General features: G+C 39.9%; 1 long non-coding RNA gene across 1 annotated transcript in view; it reads right to left on the bottom strand.

Annotated features, from left to right (window-relative positions):
- Nucleotides 1-21,956, bottom strand: part of LOC135452037 (uncharacterized) — a 106,800-nt gene that overhangs the window by 29,276 nt on the left and 55,568 nt on the right. The window contains exon 2 of the long non-coding RNA XR_010441526.1: nucleotides 17,556-17,612. This is a non-coding gene — a long non-coding RNA (uncharacterized LOC135452037). The remainder of the gene's footprint in view (nucleotides 1-17,555; nucleotides 17,613-21,956) is intronic.

Raw genomic sequence — 21,956 nt, 5'->3', positions numbered from 1 at the left:
CACACATTTCTAGCACTCTGAAGTGTTGGTTAGAGAATAAGTTCCCAAGTGTCCCAAGAAAGTAATTTGAGCCAATTAATTCTGTGATAAATCTTTGGCCTCAGTAAACAATAAAGATCAGTCCTTACTGCCTTTAGCTAAATAATCAACAGTTATAATCACAGTTTTTTGGGTTGAATTTAATCTCAAAGATATGACTTCCACTCTAAGCATTGTACCACAGCATTTCCAGCCTCTTTCCTTGCCTTGAACCTAATGCTAACATACATTCAGGAAAGAAATAAACACCAAACAGAAGTTTTGAGAAATTAAAAAGAACAAATAGATCCCAGCCATTTTTCTCCTTATTACTGTAATATACTTTAAAATCAAATATAGAAAAGACTATTGGCTATGCTTAAAGGTTACTAAATATCAAAATGTTAGTAAAAAGTTCGTAAGAATTTAAAAATAGGGAAAATCCACACTGCTGGTGGAAATCTTATTCTAACCTAGGTAAGTAAGAGAGAAATACTTGCTGTGCATACAGATTTGTGAGTCAGGAACTGGACTGCAAGACAGTTCTATTCTCCACCTAGTTTGATGCCAATTAATTTCCAGCTCCATTTTGCTGTTAATTAGTGCTGTTCAGAGTCCAAGTTTTCCAAGGCACAGATTGCCAGTAACCAAGTGATCATGTAAATGAGGCTCTGTTATTAATGCTGATAGTTAGGTTGGAACAAAAATAACAGCAGTTTGCAACTTTATGTTTTTAATAAAACCTTAGGAGAAGTGAAATCATCTGGTCCTTAAATGCAGGACACTGCCAGTTGTCCTACCTACAGTAGTTGAGTATCTGTTTTTGCTAAAGAAAAGCCTATCAGAAACAATACTTTTTGCAGTGAGTCAATGATGCAAACAATTAATTAATTCCTTCCCAAGGTAGGTCTTTGGCTTTCTACAAAGAGAAAATCAGAAGTTTGATGTTTCTTACCAAGCTACTTTGTGAATGACAAAAAGTAGAGAACTGCAATTCCAATAAGTATCCTTCTGTTTGGAGACAAAGCAAACCAACAATGCACTATCCTGAGAAGTACTGCACTATAATATTTTTTTTTTCCTGTCAAAGAACAGTGAGTTTACCTAAAGACCTTTGTATTAGGAGGTAGCTCTGGTTATTCTGTGCTAAGGGTAGGCACTGGCCACTATGGTTGATGAGAGAGACAATCCCTGAGCACAAGTAAAGTTTGACTGCTATACTATGAAAGAGGAGTATGAAGGTTGGTATCTTTCAGAAACATGCATCCTTGGATTGTGCCAGTTTGTGTCTGGATTTTTCCCCAGTCTTTCCTCATGATGAGACATAAGCAAGCTGTGACCAACTATTCCCTCTTTATTCATTTGATCTCAGGATGGTTCTTGTGCCATTGGGCTTCCCTACAAATTCCTTTGCAGAGAGGGAAGGGTGAATGCTGATCATATGGACTGCAGAGGAAGCTATAGTGAATATTCAAAGTATTTGATTTATTTACCTCATCTGCTCTTTATTTAATTGTTAGCCAAGATGACATGGCTTTTAAAATCAATATGTTAAAGAGCAATTTCAGGTACTGCTCCTCTCACATTATGCCCTGACATTTTAAAAAGCTTTTTCTCTTCACTATTGCCACATTAAAAAGCTAACTGAATGAATTCCAATGAGGGCCACTTGTTCAAACAAATGGGAGAGAATTCAAATGTTAGATATTGCAGAGCACCTCTGAGGAGGGTCAAAGGCATAAAAAAGTTGCAAAATTTGACAAATATTTTTCCATTGGATGATGCTCAGTTGAAACATCTTCCACAACAGTGTCTGTAACAAGCACAATGATGAAGTCAACATTTCCTTTTTTGTTTGTGTTCATTAAAAGTGTTCATGGCTTTAAAGCATTTTTGTTGTTTGACCTCTAGACAAGAGGATTCAGGGGAAGATCCCTTTTCTACTCTAAGGCAACAGCTTAATTTTTCTATTTAGAAAGGGAAAAGAAAAACTACTGTGAACTTATGTGTCGGAAGTCACCATTTTTTCACCAAAAGTAAACTAAAAGAGAGGGGAAAGATCACCAGCACCTGAAAATGTATAAATCACATTTTCCCTCCAAAGAAAGACAGGGAGTTCTAAATACTCATTTTCCAAGGGCAGTATAAAATCTTGATTAGCACAAGTCCAATCCAAGATACTGAATGAGGATTTTAAAATTCTCCTCAGCAAAGTTATTGCAGGAGACCATGACAAAGCAAACTGATCCATAAGGAGATCAAATATCAGCTGTGCTTTTATGGACTCTCAAAGTTCATATATAAGATGGGAACAAATCAGCTGAATTTCAATGCAAGGACTTTTTGTGCATTTCCTGCCTCTCAAAGCCTGTGGGACTGAGCCATTCATCTACTTTTGCTTTACATCTGTCTTAATGGAAGAAAGCATCTAACACCAGGACTTTTATAAATAGCAGCACTTAAATCCAAGATAAGCACAATTCACAGTGCTGTACTCAATGGGAATATTCCTCTAAGGCTTTGCAACCTGTGTGTAAAACTGTGTTTCAGGCTGAAATCTGGCATGTGTGGGTTTCAGAAGAATGGAAATCTGTGGTTCTTTAAGAGGACAATTAGATGAAACAAGTAGTGGGTGTCTGCTTACCCAGACAGAAACACCAGCTTTGCAAGTTAATGTTTTTTTGCTAAGTGATTACTGTCTAGCATGTGCAATATCCATTAATAGAAGCTGAGTTCATACTCATGTGGAAGGCAATAGCCCCAGGCACATTATTAATGAACAGAAGAACAGGGGCCTCTAGGCTTGGACTAAGTAGCACTTCCACCCATGAAATAGTAGAATTACTGAAATAAAAATGTTTCAAAAGTAAATTGTCAATATCAGAATATGGCTTGCTGTAATAAAACCATGAGGTATGCTAGAGAAGAGGCACAGTTGCTCAAAATTACTGCTGATTAAAACCCTAGCATGCTGTTCAGATACTGGGAATAACTATACATTTACTGTGCTGAAAACTCTAAATGTCTAGGGAATAAGAAAACAAAGCCCTCAGATCATTTTCCCAGGTGTCTCTCTAAAGTTACTCCCTCTGGTGCAGCTGGAATAGTGCAAAGGGATGTAAGAGATCACAGCAACCAATCCACCACCTGTCTGCAGAACCTTTTGCACTATTAACTAGAATAGTTCTTCAGGAACCTGATTGTATCAACATGGAAACACAAGACCTTCATTTCCACCACAATGGATATTGTCCTTTTCATATTATTTTATGTATTTATTTCTCTATGCTTTAAAAGAGGTAATAAACAGCCACAGTAGATGCATATGAGAGATATTTAACTTCCTACTAATTTTCACAAAAACAAAAAACCCTGCATATTAATGTTAAAAACCTGAGTCCTTGAATTTCCAAGGAGTCCCACTGAAAAGAATACAAGTATTTGGGACGAGAAGGACCATTCAGCTTTCTGCTGTTGCATCAGAGATAGGATTCGATCTTTAGGCCTTAATTTAATTATTCAATACCTAATTCAGAGACGTTTTTAAGAAGAGAACTCCTTTGGTATATGTTCTCCACAGTGTGAGACATCCTGCAGTGTCGATACTAGCACCTAAATGAAGAATATCTTCTCCAGTGTCCATCACTGCACTTAATGCACCACAAAATTTTATTGTCTCTTCCCACAAAGGGGAAAATAGAGTGGAGCCTGTCAGATCTGCTTGCCATGGTCTGTCACCACTGCAGCGGGAGTTTTGAGTGGAAGGAGCAGGGAATGGTACTCGGAGCCCCTCAAGGATACTCCTGTTTGCTCACTGGGGCCATGGTATCAATGTGTGAGCATCACTCGAGGGCAGAGCGGATCGCCCAGCACATCCCACACACTCAGTACAGCCCCAGGAGCGTGAGCCAGGTGTCCCACCCCACCCACACCAAAGCAAGTCTCCTCAGAAGAGACCAAGCACACCCCCCGAACACAAAGCCTGACTGACAGCTGCTCTGTGAGTAGCTGCCCTGCTCTGCACTAACCTGCCTCTGTGTCAGGGCTCTGCCCTGGCTGCTCGTGGATCAGGGAGGATCAGAAACCGTCTGCTGAGCTCTGACACAAGGCTCCTCTCCTCTTGGCATCCTCCATTTCTGAAGATTAATAAATGAAATCCACTTATTATTTGGTCGTAATTAGTCCTTAAAAGTGCTTTGCAAACACAGCTAATTGATTAAGTAGCCTGTGCAACAGCATCAAAACACTGGTTTTAATTAACCACCTTAAACCCCCTAGTTCATGCAGAGTTAAAGGAGCCTTTTTCATCAGCTAGATGTACAAAAGTGAAGAGGAAGGAGAAAAAAAAAAGGTACAGATTAATTTCTCTGTGAGCATTCTATATTAATTATGTAGCCATTTCCACCATTCAGTACAATTTACTACTAAAAAACCCTCTTTTTTTCCCCTAAAATAATTTATATTAACAAAATGTCAATCTCACTCTTGGTTCCAGATCTTAATTCCAGCACTCCACTACTTGTATTTTCACAGAGATTCTAAAGGCTGCACCTGCAGGAGCCACCTGCCCTCCCCAGGGCTCTGGCATCACTGAGGATCTGCAGAAGGATCCCACGCTGGCAGACATTGGAATCATCCTGGTTTCCAGCTCCGGTCATCCCTTTCTCTGTGTGCATCTAATCAAACCCAACAGTCTCTCCTGGTCTAGGCTCTCCAATGCCTGTGTTCAGGATTTCACAGGGGTGGTATTTCACACCCAAGGGAGTGGAGATTTTTCTGTGATCTTGTTATGTGTAAGCCTATGTTTAAATTTCTGGGCATGAAAGAAAATTTGTTAATTGTTCATCAGTGTGACTCTATCACAAAGCATAGCAGTGACCCTCTGACTCAAGCTCAGGATTTTAGAGCTTATCACCAGCAGGGCTCAGACACTCTCAGTGTCCCAACACTGGGGGAGGAGAAGAGAGAAAGACTGGGTTGCATTTGCATTTTTCAGTCTGCACTCTACATGCCAGAGGAGAAAGGTTTGAATTTTCAGTCCCACTGTATGAAATTTGGTATTCAAATGTGGATTTGTCTCCATGTTGTAAAAGCAAAGTACAGAGGTTGCTCACAACAGAGTGGAGCATCTTCTAGTACAGAAATGGAAGCAAGAGAAAGGATAAACAGCACAAGGACGACCTCAGGCTAACCCTGTACTTCCCTATCCACACAGGCTGTGTACTTGCCTGTCCATCTGGTATAAATTAGAGAAACCTTGTTGCTCTGGTACCAACTGAGACCCCTCTGCCCTCTCTACCCGTTATCATTGTGTTTGGTGCTGCTAAGTCCAACAGGGGGCATTGGATGTGGCCTGGGCAGACATAGTGCAACCCTGAAGATCCACTGGATCCCAGGAATGGTTTGCTCATTAAAACCTGCCTTGGGTACTGACACTGCCCTCAACATGCAAATTACAATGGAGACAGACACATGACCTGGCACCTGGTGATGAAAATTTGAACATCAGTACCACAGATTTGTTTTTAGTATTACAGTCTAGAGAGAACAGAGAGAATAGTCTACACTATTACAGTGTACAGAGAGAACATACCAAAAAAATAAATATAATTTTTCTTTTCACTGTTTGCACCAGTATTTGAAGGAACACTAAAGTCATTAATGCAGCACAATTCCTTTTGAAGGCAATAGTTTTCTTTCCACTTTTTCTCACGGGTAAAAGCTAAAATGCTAACTTACAGTTTACACCTCTCTGGAATGAAATTCTGCACATATTCCTCTGGAGATTTACGGTGTATATGTGAAGAGTTACAAATAGTAAAAGAGAAAATGTGCCTATATTTTCCTATACATGTTCAAATCTTTCCTTTAGAGACATTTAAATCCTCATAAATTGCCCCTTGCATATGAAGCTTTCTTTTTAAATCTTAAGTAAATTCCACTGCTTTTCTATTGCATAATGAAATAGCCAATCATGCTGAGGTGATGTTAAGCTTGCCTGAGCTTGCAGCAATGGCTGAGAACATTTCATAATTCAGAAATACCATAAAATCCTTCATCACAAAAATTCAATTTTTTTTAATCCACAGAAGTCTCTAGGATGTATCTAACATTAAACTCCCAAAACAAGAAACCAAAACCAGATATGTTCACCTCCTGTTCCACACTCCACCCTCATGTAGCTCTATAAAGCAAATATATTTGGTGGTTTTTTTTCATTTCTTCATTTGAAATCTATCCCAGTGTAAAATACACATACACAATCAATGAAACTTACCCCTTTCTCTTCTGCAAATGGGCATTTGGTCCCAGTTTTGGCTAGAAATAATTAGTAGAAGATCAAGCTTTGTTTTCTAGTTTGTTTAGCAAAGAGCCTTTCCAAAGGCAGCATGCTATTTGTAAAACACAAGGAATCAAGTAAGAATCAGCAATTCTATGTGTAATATTCACAACAAACAGCCAACAATGAAGTTCCTCAGTTGTGGCAGATTATTTCAGACATGTTTACTTTAATTGGCTCACACCAGCATTGCCTCTCACACAGCACTCTGTTCTGACAAGTGCTGCATACATTTATTGCAATTTTGCTGCTATGAGACCCTTGCTCAGCTCCTGGGAACGTGAGGTAGTTAAGAGACCTGTAGATGTGGCACCTAGGGACATTAATTACTGATGGACTTGGCAGTGCTGGCTTAATGACTTTGAAGGTATTTTCCAACCTAAACAATTCTGTTATTCTATGTCCTGGTCTATGCAATCACAGAGAACATGAAGGGAACTAATACCTATAAGGGACAGCATCAATTCCAAAAACTTGAACACAGTAAAATATTTGATTGCAAACACACAAATATTTTCCTGTGTCCAGAGAGACTAAAATTATTTTTTAAAACAAAACTGAATACAGTACTATTTATAGCAATATAATTACTTATATTTACATTGTATGTCTCAGCAAAGAGAATGTGCTCTACAACATAGAATGTAATTTTTTAGACATTTCTCAGAGTTCAAAAATTCAGCATTTGTTGTTTTTATAGTCTTCAGGGGAGGTCATCTTTTTAAGAAACCCTCCCTAAAATAAAGAAAAAAAACCTTTTGCATTCTGATTACCTTCCACTCTGAGATCACATGAGCCAACAGTCCCTTGTCCAATTCCTCTCCCTCCCGTTCCAGTGTGCTGTGAGTTCAAGTGAAAACTGGCTGAATGACCAGGCCTGGATGCTTGTGATCAGCTAAAGAACATTCAGCTGGAAGAAAGACTCCCAGAGATCAATATTGCCTAACAACTTCAGCAGTGACCTGCAGAGCACACCCTCAGCAAGCTTGCCACAAATCCTGGCTGCCTTTGGAAAAACACAGAGGGAAGGCAAGGGAGGAGTTCCTTTCTCTCTGCCTGGCGCTGGTGAGGCCTTGTTTGAAGGACTGCACCCAGTACTGGGCTCTGCAGCCTGATTTTGCACAATATTGCCTCTCAGTGATGACAGTAAACATTCTTAGTGAATTTGATGGGACTTTAACCTATCTCCAAAACACTCAAACAGTACGGCAACACAGCAGGTCTATAGGAGATGCTCAAGAAAAGCACTAACTAACTTCAGTACAAAGGGACTGAACCACAGATTTTTCAACACCTCAGACAGATTAAAGTGATATTTCAGTTCACTGGTTCTGCTATTGTTATGTTTCTACTTTTTCCTGAATTGCTTTGTTTTTCTTAATTTTCCCAATTTAACTCTCTCTGCTCTTCCCAAATTGTGAGTTACAGTTTAGTTCCAGCAAGACATCTACTTGCCCAGTAATGTCACAGAACTTGCCTTCAACCGAAGTCTTCCTTGCCCATAAAGTGGGGCTTTGCCATCAAAGAGCCACATGAACAAGGACCAAGGGCACCAGAGATGAGTCAGAAGAAGAACAGCTCCTGTTCTTTCCCTGTGCATTTACATTTTGTCAGCCACCTTCGCCTGTGTGTCACTCTCAGTGGTGACAGCACAGCAGCACTGGCAAAAAGATGACTGGCAAGAGGTGGCATGAGCCAGCTGCTAAGGCTGAATCCTGAATTTCAAATGTCAGCCATAGAGAGGCCATGAATAAACGATGTGGAGTCGTCACACTCTCTCTTGGGAATCACCCAGTATTTTCAAATACCTAACATAAGCAAAGTGCCAAGGATGGGATTGTAGATTTTATGTTCACAGTAACCTTCTCAAGTGCTCAATACATCCTTTCTGAAGAAAGATGAATCCTCTGTCTGGAAAAGGAGAAAAAATGAAATGTGCTGTCTGAAAGGGGCATATCCTAGCAACTCGCCCTCATGGTGCTGGGCTACCTGGCTGAGTACAATAGCTCACTACACCTTTCATCAGTGCTGGTGTAATGGTTAAGCAAAAGTGACTTGGTATTTCTGGGGTTCAGTAATTGGATTTGGAGCCTTTAACCTCCAAGTCATAGGGTCAGATCCAACTCAAGTTCATAGAGTCTGAAAATCATTAGTATCACAGACCTGTTCATGGCATATATGAAATGAATGTGTGGCTTCAGCCCAGTTGCTAGTGAGAATGAGTCCCTTGTCGACCCTTTCAGCAGAAAAGCAGGGGATTAAAAGAGTTAGGAACACAAGTTAGATTTTTCTCCAGAAGGGTGGTCTCTTTGGTCAGAGTTGAGACAATTTTTCTGGTGAGTTCTTATTGCTGCTTGCTCTGTAGTAGTCTTTATGAATATAAGATTTCAATCTTGACGTCTACATATTTCAGAGTCTTTAGAGCTCCTACATTTATTTTGGATAGATTTAAAAAAATAGAATCTACATTTGACCTCCCTTTAAAAATTTGTTCAGCTCAGCTGCATTTGATTGTAGTTTTTCAGAAATCTCAGCAGGCCACAAGTGGCAGCAGCACTGCAGACCGGACTCAGAGGTGCCTATATCCATGCGCCTTGCATTAAATTGCACTACTGAAAATATCAGTGAAAAAAAAAAAACAACAGAGCAAAATCCATAGCCTTCTTTGAGATGGATGGATGGATGGGTGGGTGGATGGATGGAAGGAAGGAAGCAGGGAAGGAAGGAAAAGGAGTGACTCCATGAACATTTCTCTAACAGTTACCAACTCCTGCACTCGAGCATGCTGTAACTCAGGCAGTTTTCATCCTGTGCTGGGTTCTCCAGCTCTGACAGCAGCACACACAGCAGCACCTGCCCAGGGCAGAGGGAGCACAGATGAACCCGGCTCTCTCTCATCAGCCACAATCGCTTTAACCACTACAATGTTTACACTAAGCCCACAGAAATCGCTTTTTTAGAAGATTTTAAAGCCAGACCTAGTTCCCAAAAAGTTGTGGGTGTGTAAGCTTTTCAGAACACGTGATAAAGTCAAACCTTCACTCCTCAGCACTTCAGCAAAAACAAACACCTCCTCCTCCCCAGATGAAATTCTTAAGCTTTACCTCACTTTTGTGGACGTTTTGGCCTTTTGAAAATCAAAGTTTAAACAACATGGAGAGAAAGCCAGTGCAATTAAAATAAAATTAAAAGCATAAACAGAACTGTAAAGGAGAGAATACAAAAGACTTAGAAAGCACTAAGAGTTATTTGCCTCTTGCTTTACAAACCATTCACTGAATCCCAGTTGTAGACAAAACATTCACAGAATCCCAAATATAGTTCACATGCATTTTAATACTTGTTTAGTGTGGGGGTTTTTCATAATCAGTTTTGAGTTTATTTGTATTGGGTTTGTTTCTCATAAAGCATCTGTTCTTCTGTTTCTTTTTACATGACTGGCACTCTTCTAGTGTAAATGAGTGGACTGACATTTATTGGATTGGGCTTCACATGGAGCACCTGTGAGCAATATGTGCTGTGTGTGACTTTCTTATGCAGCGCTAGCAATTTTAATTGTTTTTGGCATGTTTTTCCTGCCATATACTGTAACTTGACCTTTGCAAATATTCATTTCATTTTGATGCCTGTGAAATGAAGTAGACTAATATTCCAGAAGAATTAAGTCCTCTGTTCAGTCACAGAAAGAGATACAGAAAATGTAGTGGCAGCACAATGTGTTTTTCAACAAGAGGTTCCTAGAATCACAGAATTCACAGAATCCTTGGGAAAGAACATAGTATACTTATCAAATAATGTAAATGTCTGTAGAGCATAAATGGCACAGGGGGAGAAGGTGGTCCAAAAAAATGTAGGAATATAAAAGAAAAATTAAAAAGAAATCACTTTCTCAGCTACTAGGAATCACAAGGTCTGGTTATTCTTTTTTTTCCTACCTAAGCTTATAGCACTGTTGCAGATACTACTATAGAACATTTAGTACTTCTATTTTCAAGCTTTTTTTTTTTTTTTGAAAGAGCACAGCAGTTTTTGCAAAGCCTCTTGAATTGAGCTAATTAGTTATTAATTTTTCTGAGGTAAAGATGAAGTGATAGAGTTTCTCCCAGGACACAAAATTGGTTAGGAATAGACAAGGGATCTGAAGTTGAGAGTTCTTCAGTTCTGTTCTCAGGGAAAACAATTAGACAACATGGCCTTATAACTGGAGAAATGTATGCAACAGCACTGCTCCACAGTGAGTGGAGAGGATTACTTTAAGGAATTACATCGACCACACCAGGTATATAAACACACCTTTCAGATTGTTCTCTGCAGTGTCTTGCTCTAACAATGAGAATAGAGAAAAATTTGAAAATCAGAGTGTAGGGTATTGCCATTCAAAAACATTACATATGACTTCAAACTCTATAAACTCAACAGAAGTTTAGTTGCATGAAAATAATGATAATTTGAGGGGCTTACAGTATTTTTAGTTCTTGTATTCTATAAATGGTAATCAATCTCTGGACTCCTTTTTAATTAGAAGGGTAATGGAAGAAGCTAATTAAAAGCTGTAAGCATCTCCTCAACCAGCAGTTTAACCAATAATGTATTATTTACTGAACACCCTGGCTGGCTGGCACAGTGCTCAAAGGGGTGCAGACCCTGTAGCAGCAATGACAGGCTGATGACACAGTTCTCCTGACAGGCAGTGCTAATGAGCTTTGGCAGGGATCACTCTGTTCCAGCCTCAGAGGCTCCAGCCACAGCCCTGCACTGAGATTTCCCCACTCACACCTCCCCAAAGGACACAGCATAAAGGAAAATGGGCCTGGGCTTATGACAAATAGAAGCACTGTGAGAAATCACGTGGCTCTGTTCCTCAAAAGGCTCAGGATGTTTTATATCCACAATAAGGCTGCTCTACATTGCCACAGACCTAAAGGTGCCTTGCTCTAAAGGAGAAGCTGACCCACAATGTTCAGCTCATGAACATTCCAAGGCAGTACCTTGTCACTTCTCACTTAGCAAGGGTCCTGGGTCAGAATGCAGTGTGTGTTAGACAGCTGAGTACCCATAAGAGCTAAAGGCCCATCAGCAGCAAATAATCAGCAGCAGGAAGAAATATTGTGAGGGACCTACACCTGGTGCAAACCGAGAGACCAGAGGACAGCAGAAGGCAGCTGAGTCACGCTGGCTAATAAGCTTATGGATTATGATATAAACAAATCTCTTGTAGTTTGCCATAATTATTACATTTATATGTTTGACCCCATTTTAAATTCATAAAATAAATTGAAAAATACTAACATCAGCTTTAAATCACTAACAGTATTAGGCCCAGGATTATGACCTTTTCTTCCTATACAGCTACATTCTGCAAAATGAGATCTATTGGTTTCATTTCCCCAGCACAGCATCCAGAAAAGCCTTCAAGTAGAATTATTACTTCTATTAAAACATGTACCATCTTCTAACTCTTCCCATTTTCTCAGTTTAATATGAAACAATTGAGAGTTATATCAATACATTAGAAAAGAATTATCTTTATCAGCATCCTCAGAAGTCATGATTAATGCAACAATCTCTTTGCTCTAACTGAAGATGCCACAGGAGGTACTAGTCCTTCTTGAACAATTATGTAATTTAAGCTTTGTAGAGTACACATTTTTGCAAAGTGGTCAATAACTCCTGGTTAAGTAAAAGCATTCCTTTCAAAGAATACAAGTTTTTAAGTAAGCTTACACATACAATAAAAACCACAACAGACTTGGATTTTAAAGACACCTGCTTATAGCAGTGTATTATGAAAATCTGATTTACTACACTATTAATAGAATACTAACATATTCTATTAAACCTATACCAGTGAACACTGTGGGGCCAATTCCCCCCTTGCTAGAGCAGATGCAGAATATCATCCATAGATGTGCACCCACAGAGATGCTGCTCCTGTGCCACAGCAACAGCTTCATCCTATTGGAGAGATGAGGAATTCAGGGCTGGAATAACCCAAACAACAAAGCAGGTCTCCAGAGAAGCTGCTGCAGCCTGTTAACTAGCCCACATAGAAGCTTCTCACCTGAAGGGCACAATGTGAGAGACCATTTAGGCAGGATTGGCCTCACTCCTTGCATCCCAGAAATCCTGTTCAAGTAATGCTGGGCTCCTAAGGGCGTGTGATTCCACAAAAGAACTTTCACAGACTGAAAGGAAACCTTTCAGCCTCCTAAAAACATCCAAAGGTGTTTAGAGCCTACTGACATCCACACACATCAAGAGAAAAAGTTTATAGGTAGACCTGGTGTGGCTCATTTTCAGTTTTGAGAACTGGGCCAAAATTGAGAAAATTCTTTAGTTTTTGTACCGAGCCTCTGTGAATTATGTGAATCATATCAGTGATGTATCATCTACGTACATATGTGTATAGATGGAACAAGTATACTCATATGTGTGGCAATGGCAGTGTTAAAAAGAAAATAAATAACTCTGCCCAACTTAACTTCCTTTGTATTTAGCAAGGGACATTTTCCTCCGATATGTGTGTGAGAGGTTGGATGGAAAGGCAGTGTTATTAGATTTTATGCTTTTCTAGAGACATTGTCATCTGAGCCTCATAACTTTGTTTCTCTTCTACACTCTTCAGGGGAATAAATGGATATTTAAAGTTTGGTTGAATTTTTGTGCTGGGGGACTTGGTTATTTGGTATAAATGTGATCCATTGCCACCCCTAGCCCTTCCCTCCTGACTCTTTTCTCGTCTGTACGTTTTCCAATTAGGAACCCCAGTGACAGAAATCAAGCACCAAATTACCAGCCTGAGGCTAAACTACAGCAGCAGCTAAATTCCAATTTTAAAAATCTGATTGAAGAATGTGGGGCTTTATCTATATGCCAATGTATGTGCAACAGGAAGGTTTTCTTCTTTCCTCCCTTGGCCCTTTGAACAGAGAATCCACTAAAAATACCTAAATGAGATCATATCAGCTTATAAGAAAACCCACAAAAGAAGGAACTGTGTGTCTGATACTGCAGCAGTATCTCTGAGTCACATTTCCTGTGATGAGCCATAAAAGGTCCCAGTTCCAGAATCCCTTCTTGTGTACAGTCAACGTGTCTGTGCTCCTGGGAGTGCACACAATGTCTGTGTGCCAGGACTGAGAGGATGCTGCACCTGAGATCCTTCAGGTTGTGCTTCTTTCACACAGAGGCCTCTGTCTGGGTTTTTAAGCAGCCTCCTGTAGTTAAAGCCTCACTAGCTTCCCATTTTCCCTTATGCAATCCCAGGTGCCATGTCCCATTAATTTGATCTCTCTCTGCATGAAGCTGTTGTACGTCACTTTGTTATACCCTGCTAACAGAGGGAAGTTGACTGCCTGGGACTAGAAACTCATTCAGAAATTTAAAACTAAACACTCTTAAAACAGGCACGTCATTGTGCAAATAAACACAGAATCTGGCAACAAGTACTTGCCACATCCCTCTGAGTGGCCTGGCCCTGACCATTTCTGCCCAATGGAGGAAAGAGCTGCTCTGTCACACGCTGTGCAGGAGCTGCTGCCTCAGCTCCCCAGCCCTGCTGGGCACTCTGCCCTGGCTGACACTGCACTGTGTCCCTGGGGCAGGGGAGGGAATGCCACACCCACTCCATGCAGCATCACCTGCAGCAGCACAGCTCACCCTGGCAAGGGAGTTTCGTGCCATGGTTCTCTTTTGAACTCAATTCTTCTGCTCCACATGAACAGGTCTGTCCAGGGATCAGTGATTGCCATTTCTTGGTGTGAACTGACCCAGACTGCCAGGAGACAGGTGAGCTCCAAGACTTGTGCCAATAAAGGAATGCTCCTTTAAGAAATAGTTTGTTGTGTGATCCGAGAAAGATACTTGCAGCATAGGGGACAAAAAATTCAGTTCTTATTCTCTAAACAAGCTTCTGTATTTCACATTGAAGAATGCAGTGAATATCATATCTCTTTTCATCAAGCACAACAAGTAAACACTACCATCTCACTGACAGTTTATTCCAGGGATGCTGGTATCACCCTCAGAGTTCTGTCTTTTTCATTGTCCATGGGTTGTCAGCTCCCCTTTCCCAACACAACTCTTGCATTTAACTCTGTGCTGTCAGCCAAGGGAGCAGATATACCTGGGAAAATATACAGGGCCACCAATGCAGCACAGACACCTCCTCTGTGCCTCACACAGTACAGACCTATCACTCTGAGCACATAAATACCTCCTTTCCTTCTCTTCTGCCAATGTGCTTATATTTTTACCACTATGGATGGATTCACTGACAGGCTAAGACCCTCTCTTTTACACTGTTTACTGCAGCAGACAGTGGCTCCAGCCACTCCCTATACTGAGTGTTGCTGAATCCTGTCCTGGTTACAGGGCTGGTTTTATGAAACTCTAAAACTTCATTTTATTCCTCATCACCAGGCTGAATAGTTCATGAGGCTTACAAGACAGTACAAAATATTTCTTGTTAGAGATGTGTGAGCTTGTTAAAATTAAAGCTAAAACATCTGTGAGTCTGTGAATTTGAAAGTTTGATTTCTAAGTAAATATCCTTGGTTAGAGCTCCACGTGGAAGAGAATGCTGGAAAAGAATCAGTGAAAGGGTAAATAACACAAGGAAAACAGCTTTTAAAGCTGAGTTAGAGAGAAAAGACGTGAAGAAAAAACACAACACACAAAAAGACTTTCTGAAAAGTTTTACAGGGAGCTCAACTTGCTGAGAACTATTGTTTTTGTTGTTGTTTTAAAATTTCTTTTCTCCAAACTGAAACATTTTGAAAAGATAGAAAGTTCTAGAAAGAGACAGAAATAGAGGAATGTCCTTAAACATTTGTGACCAAGTGCTGAGAGAATGGCCCTTTGCCCAATTGTCTTTTCAGATCTTTCTTGCTATTAGAGTGCTTTAACTATCTTGAAACTTAAATACTTTTCTCCCAAAAAAACAATCTGGAAGCTTAACACCATTTATGTAAGCTAACCCAAACCAGTGCTTACTGAATACCTTTACAATTAGGCGTAATTCTAGCCTAAAATAATTCTGCGTATGGCAAGTCTGTTATGGATGACATTTTATTAGAGGAAGTCACAGCTCTTGGCCAGATACATGCAAGTATACTGTGAAATATATATAACTGATATTTATATATCAATCAGATCAGTGTTAGGAACATGACCTTCACCCCACCTGGTGAAGAACTTTGAAAAGGCAACAACTGTCATCTGAAGTCTTGAGTCTGACAAAATATTTCTTAGACATAAATTGCACCTTGACTCCCAGCATCAGCCCTACAAGGACCTTCTCCCATGGCTCCTGCATGGGGAGGTTTGCTGAGGCTCCCCTTCCATGGCCATTGCCATTACACACTCCAGTGCTTGCTTTAGCACAAGCCACTGAAACCCCTGGCGCAGAAGAGTGCAATTTCACATTTCACTGCAGAGGAGAGGGACAATGGCAAGCTGGACAGGGACTCTACAAGATCCCAAGACAAGGAGCAGCTGTGGAAAACACATTACTATTCACAAGAGCCTTTTGCTTGCATTAATTTAGACATGTACAGAACCAGGAGGCTCCAGCATGATAAGGGCAGAATCAATGGAAACTACTTTTTCATTTAAAATTAAACTATTGTTGCTTTCAAAGGCAGATCTATTTTTAATCTTGTCCACTCAGTTCTATTAACAGACAACAGGATACAAAGCAGTTCCATCTGGCTCAAAATGTTCAATATCAGATGCAGATTGCAGATTCACGGATTGAGTTATTGGGGAGGGCAGGGGTTTTTTCTCTTAGTCATAATGTAAATGTAAAGAAGACAATCCAGTAGCATTTGGGGAGGGAAAGAAAAGGAGAAAAAACAAGGAGGAGTAATTGGGGTCACATCCACTGCGCACAGAGGCATTTCCAGAACAGCATCCAAGTGAGTCACAGGCAGCATGAGTGAAAAGAGGGGGGCAAGTGATAAAGTAGAACTCATGTGGCCTTTTTAAGCTTTTCTGGCAGAACAAGAAAAGTAATTACACACTGTCTCAGCAAACATCCGTGGCACCACCTGGTGTATTCTCAGAGAAATCCCAAGAAGGGATTTTTCATCTTAACCTTGATAAGTGCTGTGCTGGTACCAACTCTCTGCATTACACGCAATTTTGAGAAGGAATCAGCCTGGGAGCACGCAGTGAAACACAGGCCCTCTGAGATATGCAAGTGCTGGAAGTCAGCTGGAGAGTGCCTGGGTAACAAGAGCTCTAAATGAGAAGGAAAGGAAGAAGACTGCTAAAACTGATGCTGACACCATGAAGTCATAAACATATAAAATCCCTGAAGCCTGGAAAAGAGAGGGTGCTGATGGATGTCTCTGGTGTCTCAGCCAGTGCTATCATGCCTAAGGCAATGCTGGCCTTGTTCCTGGCTGTGTGTGGCACAGCTTCCTCCTTGCTTTGCCCACCACCTTCCCCCACACTGGCATGCCTTTATCCACAAGGGGTTCAACAACCTCCTCCTAAGTGGAATCCAAGATATTTGAATTGCTTTAACAGGTAATTACAATTCCTGAATTCCTGAGCCACTGCTGCTACCAAAAGTAACTAACCCATAGATAAATCTCCTGAGCTCTTTGTGCTGGGTCTTAGCCCCTGAAAAAGCTTTTGCCATCATAATTACCCTGACTGGGGCATCAGCCTAAAGACTCCTCCTTGCTCACATCATCAAACAAGTCAGCAGTTGGTCTGTAAAGGCTGATTCCTGTGGAATTACCTTGCAGTGAGATTTCTCTGAACTGAATGGGCACAATGGTGTCAAGAGAGTTGAAATTAGCACCCAGTCCATTCCTTGTATCAGAGATACAAGGAAATACCATGGGATACCATTTGAAGCCTCAATAAACTGATTATCTTCTGTGTTTGAGACATGCACACGTGCATATGCTGACATAAATACATGTGTATATATATAAAAGTATTTCTTTAAATAAGTGTATTTGTGAACAGATGAATTTGTGAATCAGGTCACTTGGATGTTTGTCAGCTTGAATAGTTTTTGCAGGATTCTTAGGCTTGAAAACAAACACTAGTGCCTTATTAGAACTCCAGCAGACACTGTATTGCAAACACTTGAATGAGTTTTTGCACATGCATAAGATTGAAATATAGTGTTGTGTAACAAAATGCCAGATTACCAAGGAGGTGTTTGAAATGATCTTACCGATTTGTGAAGTAAAGCATCCATTTTTCATCCTCAAATTTTATTTCAGGTCCAAAACTAAAGAAATAAAAATAAAAATACTGCAAGTTAGACATTGGAAAGAGATGTTCCAGAAAGAATAAAAAGAGAAATTTCCTGATGGATTCCTTAATCACATACAAGTCACTGGTGAACAATAAAATACATTGAAGATAGCTGCAGAAATTAGGTCTTGACCTGAGTTGTTGAAAAATATTTCAAAGCAAATTGAAAACATAAATGGATTTGGGGGGGAGGGGGAGAGTTCCAACTATATTTCAGAATAATGAAGACAAAGTCTGTGTCATACCAAAGGCTAACACTAAAATTAATGTTACCACCTCTATAAAAATAGATAAATTGCTTCACATCTAGAATGTTGTATCTAAAGCATGATCTAATGCCACAAGAGACTAACATACACAAAACTCCTCTCTTTTCAGCCTAAATGATGTTCAGGTCATTATGACACCTGGAAGCCAAATCAGAGAATTCAGAGGTAAAACTGGCATTCTCTGCTTTATCTTTTGTGCTTGGAACCTTAAGAGTAGGCAGAGAAACTATGGGATGAGCTTACCTAAACACTGCATTGCATGCTGAACATGATTTAAATCACTTTGATACTTTTGTAAATAGTTCTACAGATGTACCGGGCCAAAATTTCCCCTCACAACTAGCATATGCCTGTAACTGCTCTCCTTAGATTGCTGAATATCTCCAGTTTGAGTGGACTGAGGTCAGAATTTGATTCATAGAGGTTATTTGGATTGTACTTTATTTGAAACTAAAGCATAAACAGAATTATTCACAGTCTATGTGCATTTAACTTGTCACAAGACAAAATCAGTATTATGCTTGATGAGATCAGTTGAATGAAAAGATAGTGGCATTCTTTTTCCTCAAAAGCAGTTACCTCTAAATGAAACTAGCATTTATAAAAGATGATAGGTTCATAGTTATGGGATCAAAACAGGATTCAAATTGAGCTCTATGCTATGGGTAGAGAGAAGGCAGCAGCACTGCCCTTCCCACAGACTCTGCTCTGAATTACATTTCTTTGTGTGTTAATTTGCTGTATTTTTTTCACCCACATGAACGTTCATAGTGGGTGAAAAGTAGAAACACATTTTTAATGAGAATTATTACAATAAATGGTATTCTGTCCATGATCTGTAAAGGTTGAGTGCTACTGTAATCCTTCACTTTACATGGCAGCATCATTTATGATTCCTGGGCATGTCCCAGACTCAGGCTGGCATCTCAGTCCTCAATCCACCCATGAGTTTGCAGGTGCTTCAGCTCCCAGCATCTCTTTATTTCAGTCATGAAAACACTTGTCTACAGAGCAATCACTCATCCTTAGACTGACATTGCTGCATCAAGCAATTTATATAAGCCAATGCTGTAATGACATTTCTCAGACTTGTATTTTATGGGTATTTCTTTTTTGGAATTTGTGAGGGATAGAGAGGACTAAGCTGAGTGGTTAAATTATTAAACTGTCCTCTGAATACTCATCTTTCCAAAATGCCTTAAACAACATGTTAATCAATACTAAAGTAAGCTGGTTTCAACTGCAAGAAAATTCCCAGGGGCAGTAGCTATCCCTGTGCAAAGCTCATTTTCAAAGCTGAATATGCTGTTTGTTAATTCTCCAGAAAACATGCAGTCTGCCTTTATCATTTTGGTATGTTTCCCTTTTGGTCCATTATCTACTTGAAGGGTAAGAGGTACAAATTAAAGCACCTTGGACACTGGATGTCACACTGCACAGCAGAGCCTAAAGGACCAACATGTGGCACAGTTTGCACTGGGGAGCAGAGCTACCTCTCCCGGATCATCATGCTGTGCCTCAGCACACACCTTGTTCTTTGCAAGGGATTAAGCGTTTTGCTACCCCTTTCAAAAGCAAACACCAGCCTTCCCTTAAAAACAGATTCAGGAGACTAAAATACCAAAAGAAGAGCCAAACCAAAATCCCAGATGTGGCCAGTGGCTGTCATTCCCTTACACCTCACAGGGAAGCCACCTGTGTTTAGGCCCTGACAGAGAGGTGAGGGCAAGGCCACTCTCACTCTTTGCCTCTTCAAGGGCAGAGGGTTCAGGCTCTTATTCCTCTCTCACACTCATTTTGATTCATCTGCATCTTCCCTGATTTACATTGAAAAGTAGAATCTGAATTAGGTTCCTTCAGTGCTACTGATGAACTGATTACTCCAGTGAAAAAATTCTGCTTGTCTCATACCCAAATGAAAAGCAAGATCAGTCTCTCTTTTGGAATAATCAAAACTGCAATAGGAAAGAAGGAATGGGTTCATAATAAAGCTTTTCAAATATGAGCTGCCTTTAAGTCCTATGGAACTCTAATTTTAAATGCCAGGGACTTACTGCATGAAAGCAGTCTGCACCCAAAACACAGGCAGTCATAGAAGGCAGGACTTCTCCTGCTGTCCCCCTTATTCTCTTACACATTTCTCTATTACTGGACATATTTCCTCCTACTCCCCATTTCTTCTGTTTTATTCTTGTACCATCCTCTCCTCTTTTTATTTCTTGGACAATGCAAAACTGTTCCTGTCTCACTAGAGGCTCTGGCCCTTTTGCCTGAGAATTTCTTCTCTCTTCTAGTACAAAGAGCTCTAAATTTGAACAGGCACAACATAACCAGACTGTTTATTCCCTCTGTTGCTCCTTTCTTTTACAGAACTAGAGGTAGCAGGAAACAAAACAGAGGGCTTTCATCCTTTGCATCATTCAGCCAGCCAGTCCCACAAGATCCTACAAGGAGAGTTTTATATCATTGGACAAACACCCTACTCTAATTACCAAATACAGAGGTGCTGATGTAACACAGACTGGTCACCAAGTGGCACCCATTTTTTTGTTCGGTACATTCTGTTGAAGTGGGTGGATCCACAAGGACCTACCTGAGCCATTTTTTAATATATTTCAGCCAAGAAGTCTAATACAACTTTCTTGGATTAATGCTTGTGAAAATGTGGATGTCTTGGGCTTTTACTCAAGCTACTCAAAGCTCACAATACTATATTGAAAATCATAGTGATTGTTGTGAGTATTTTTTCATTGTAGCCAAGGATCATAACTGCCCTTGATTAATAATTAACCCACTCCTGAAATCCTCAAGGTGAAGATCCAATGGCAGGCAAGTGAGCATCAAATGGATGAAGGTATTTGTACCATTATACTGACAGAAATAAATCTTTCTTTGAAATATTAACTTGACATGGCTCACAATGCAACAGATTCACACTGACTCAGTCCATAGTTAATAGATTTATCCCAACAGCAACATGTGCCAGAAGAAAAGGGAAAACTTAACCAAGTGATTTTAATAATAAATAAGGCTTTGATTTTTAATAGTGCTAAAAGGCTTTAAATTCGCACTTTACTGCCCTCTCCACCTTCAGTACTGCTGAATTCATAGAACTACCTCATACAAACTTTAAACATACAATAAATATTTTCTAAAAACTCTACAGGGAATAATGTTTGTTCTGTCAGTGCTTCATAGATTGTTTTGTGGCATCTACAAATAATGAATGATTAGAGTACAAACAAGAAAAATAATTCACTTTAAGGCATAAACAGCTGCACTTAATTCTGGAGGAGTGCCCAGAATTGCTGCTTTGAAATCCCTCTGCTTTTTCCACGATAAATATGGTACAGGATCATGAAACAAAGTCTGCAAACAAATTATTCCTACTTATCTCCTATGTGTCATTCTCTCTTGTGAGTTTATTCTGCCCTGTTAGTTTGGCATTGTTGCCTAGGTGCAGTACTGTATCACTCAGTTTTATGAAGTAATTACAGGTGGAAATAAGTTTTGTAAACCTGATTTACATCCCCCTAAAATTGCCATAAAGCCACAACAGCCCAAGCAGTTCTGATTTAGCTCTGTGGCCACAGAAGGCATTTTCTACCACACTGGATTTGGACAGAAAGTCTCTAATCTGATAAACCAGGTATACCAAGTCATATATCCTGTGACAATAATCCAAGTGGCCCTCAGATTCCTTGCCTCATTTGTTTAGATCCTCAAAGTTTTCATTCAAGCTGCTGTGGGAAGAACAACTGGTTCTATCTGTTTTTCACAGGTTTTTTAAAAGCTGAAAAAGGAGAGAACTTAATATCTAATACCTTGCTAGAGTCTCTACTGTAAACTTTTACTAAAATTAAATTAGATGATACAAGTAAAGGTTAAAATTGAAATGGAGTCAATAAAAATCATTAGATTAACAGTGATCCTGAACTGAATCACCATCTAGCTGAGTCCCCAAATTAATACAGCCAGTCACCAAATAAAATGATTCTACAGCATCATCAGATCTTACAAACCTGTGAATACTCTCCTGTGGAATTTAA

Source organism: Zonotrichia leucophrys, chromosome 10 (genome assembly GCF_028769735.1).
Source record: "Zonotrichia leucophrys gambelii isolate GWCS_2022_RI chromosome 10, RI_Zleu_2.0, whole genome shotgun sequence".
NCBI lineage: Eukaryota > Metazoa > Chordata > Aves > Passeriformes > Passerellidae > Zonotrichia > Zonotrichia leucophrys.
Note: the sequence above shows the minus strand (reverse complement) of the source record. Positions and strands in the feature narration are given on the sequence as shown.